At 54.2% G+C, this 3,430-nt stretch overlaps 1 long non-coding RNA gene across 1 annotated transcript; it reads right to left on the minus strand.

Annotated features, from left to right (window-relative positions):
- Positions 1-226: 226 nt before the first annotated feature.
- LOC131823391 (uncharacterized) lies at positions 227-2,760 on the minus strand. The gene is made up of 3 exons (XR_009350562.1): positions 2,673-2,760; positions 1,354-1,943; positions 227-1,143 (listed from the first exon to the last, which is right to left on the minus strand). It is a non-coding gene; the product is annotated as an uncharacterized LOC131823391 (long non-coding RNA).
- Between the last annotated feature and the right edge of the window lie 670 nt (positions 2,761-3,430).

Below are 3,430 nucleotides of genomic sequence, written 5' to 3' on the forward strand. Positions count from 1 at the left end.
GGTTCTCTGCTGGGCGGGGAGCCTGCTCCCCCCGCACCCCCCGCCTGCCTCCCTGCCCATTTGTGATCTTTGTCTTTCAAATAAATAAATAAAATCTTTTTTTTTTTTTTAAGTCATCATTGAGCAAAGTCTCCATTGCTAGCTTTTTTGGTCTTATATCAACATTCTCTTAATCTGTCATTATTACTATTATTATGAATTATATTTAGTTTTTTGGTATGAATACCTGATATCCTCAAATGGTTCAACGGCTAAGAGATGCAAGGAGGTGTACAGGGCAAAGGTCACTTTCCTCCTTTTCCTGTTGGCCAACTTCCAGGTCTCAAATATCACAGTACGGTTGAACTTCTGGTTCCTTCCAGAGGCACCTTACGCATTGGTAAGCGTTGGGGAGTTTTGAAAACAAGTGATCAGTGTTCTCTGCGTCCTGTACTTCCGGGTCTCCCTGCCTGGGTCACACCTTGCTTTTTCACAAACAATGTCCCTTAGAGATTGTTTAATATCAGTGCCAAGAGAGCCTCCTGTTCTTTGAGGCAATCGCCGCACGTGTGCGAAAGGAACCCGCCTTTCCCGCGGACCGAGTTGCATGGTTACGAGCCGAGCCGAGTTTTCTCCAGTGAGTCATGTTGAGCCTGCCACCCTTTCTAGTAGTGGTCAACTTTGGCCACCTGACGAATAGCCACCCCGAGCCTCAGTTTCCCCAGGTAAAGTGAGGTTATCGATGGCGCTCACTACGCGGGGTCGCTCTTGCCATGAAAGCACGTAACCCTGGATCAAAGGGGACTCATGTACGCGAATAATCTCGCCAGATATTTCTGTATTTCCCTCCATGACTGTATTGATTTACATTCTTGCTGACTCTGCAGGAAATTGCTGATTTCCCCACTGCCTCGCCATGACGACCTGTTGGCAAAGCTTTGCATTTTTTGCCTGGGCGTCATTTTGATGTGCATCTGTTGGATTCCCAGCAAGCCTGTGCATCCGGGGTAAGGGGTTTGTGAAGTCCGGGGTGCAGTTGGCAACTGGTTTGGAGGGTCCCCATCTCTGAAGGGCTGGTTTCCAGAGTCCAAAGGAAGGGGTTAAAGGGGAGCTCCGTGCAGACTTCCTGTAAACCACGCTCCTTTCCTGGCTCTGCTGGCATGCCTGGAGTCGGGGGAGGCGAGCAGAAACAGAACAAACTTGGCCCCTATCTGTTTTGATTGCAACACCCTTTCTTTGGAAGAAGCAAGGAGAGGGCAATGCCTGCTTACTGTCCAGAGTCGAGAACAGACTTCTGACACAGGACGGGGAACCTGCTAGGATCTCCCAACCCCCCATCCCTCCCTCTATGCCCTTGCTCTACCCCAACCCTACCCTAGTTCCTCGATTAATCACAGCCTTAAACATTGGCGCTCTTTGACCGTCTTGGGCAGGTGTTGCTGCTGGCCTCTGCCTCCCTTCCAGGCCTGGTGCCTTCTTTCCCTGAGTCTCCGTTAATCCTGCCGAAGGACTGGATCGGATGGATGATAGCTCCTGCTGTTTTGACAAGGAGAGGTGCTAAGATGCTTCAGAGCCCTGGGCTTATACACTTTATGCCCATGGTGGTGGATGTCTGGGAAGGGTCCTGTCCCCGATTGCTAGGAAGTGACCAGAGCGATGAAGGTAAATGCAGAACAGCGTTTGTTAGGAAAGAATTCTCTGAGGCTTCTTCCTGGGGTGGGCACTTCTGCCCAGAAGTGCAGGAGGATGACAGGCAAGATAAGGCAGCAGGGGAGACAGAGGAGGAGGCTTCGGGATGGGACTTCTGGTCGGCTGGTGCACCCTGCCCAGCATTCCACGGAGGGAGGGAGGGAGAACCAGGCTGCCTGAGCTGGGTGCGGTTGGTTTCTGGGACCAACAGAGCATTTGCTGTTTATCCGCACAGTGCAGACGGAGCTGGGTGTCCTGGGTCACGTCAGGCCACCCTAGCTGGAAGGGCAAGGAGAGAAGAAGGAGAAGGAAGTGGCCATGAATTCTGGGTGGGGGGAGGTGCTCCCCCCCCCACACCTGCTGGAGTGCGGGTTACCTCCCCGCCTCCCCCCGCCCCTCACCTCTGACCCTTCAGAGGCACTGTCGGGCCCAGGAATGGCAGGGACTACCGCTCCCTCCTGGCCTCCCACTTCCAGAATGGGGTCTTTGCTATACTGCTTTCTGAGAATTTCCCTCCGCTCACCGTGCAACCCGAGCTTCCCCTTCTCACTACTTATTACTCATTAACTTGAAAGTAAACTTGGCCTGGTTGAGTCTCCTCTGCCCCTTGACTCCTTTTCCCCCGCCCCCACCCCCGCACCGCCTCACTCGCAGTCTGCAGAGGCCCCCTCTAGCCGCGCCCCCCCACCCCCACCCCCGCCCCCGCCTTGGAGGATACAGGGCCAGAGGCTTTTGACCTCCCAGCCCCAGTTCCTAATCTGTAAACTGGACCATCACAACCATGGAACTTCTCTCTGAGTCTTGGGGTGACAAGCTGGTGGCATCAGCAGACAGAATGCTCAGCCTGGTGTCCCGCACACCTGGACTGTGTGTTTATTTTTCCAACACCTGCTCCTCCCGCTTCGTGCCTTACTTCCGGGACAGCCCCGCCAGGTCCGCAAGCCAAGGTCTCCCCTTCCTCCGTGGCCCCTGCATTCTCTGTCCCAGTCTGTCCCCTCTCTTACCCCTGTGGTCCGCGGTTTCCCTGCTGCAGGCTCATTGCTTCCAGACCACATGCTCTACAGCAACTGGGGACCTTGTCTAAAAACCCAGATTCGCAATCCTACGGCATCGTGATGTCGAAAACAGGAATACGCAGGAACGAGGCGAAAGGCTCCGTGAGACCCAGACGCAGCGCCTTATCCCACCAACCTTGTTTTGCAGACCAAGAAACGGAGGGCTTTGACCACTTGCACAATATCCCCCAGCTGGCAAGAGCTGGGGTCCAGAGTTCATGTTCCTAAACTGTATGAGCTTCTGACCGCTGCTGTAACAAATGACCATAAACTTGGTGGCTGAAAATAACCCCTTTATTATCTTACAGGTCTGGGGGTGGGGGCAGATGTCTGCAATCAAGGTATAGGCAGGCCTGTGTTCCTTCATTTCCTTCAGGAGGCTCCAGGGGAGGAATCCTCTTCCAGCCTTTTCCGCTTCTAGAGGCCACTCCACTCGAGGCTTGTGGCCCCTCCGTCCCTCCAGCCCCACAGTACACTCCTCCGGGCAAGTTTTCTTGTCCCCCTCCGTCTCGGATGGACCTCTTGCAAGGATCCTTGTGCTGACACTGGGCAATCCAGGATCACCTCCCGTCTCAGGGTCTTTCACTGAATCACCACTGCAAAGTGCCTTTTGTCACAAACTATGACATTGGCAGGTTCCACGGACTGGACGCGGACATCTTTGGGGAGCCACAACCCTGCCCAGCCCCGCACTCGCGGGGAGTAAA

The sequence above is a fragment of the Mustela lutreola genome, chromosome 2 (assembly GCF_030435805.1).
Source record: "Mustela lutreola isolate mMusLut2 chromosome 2, mMusLut2.pri, whole genome shotgun sequence".
Lineage (NCBI taxonomy): Eukaryota > Metazoa > Chordata > Mammalia > Carnivora > Mustelidae > Mustela > Mustela lutreola.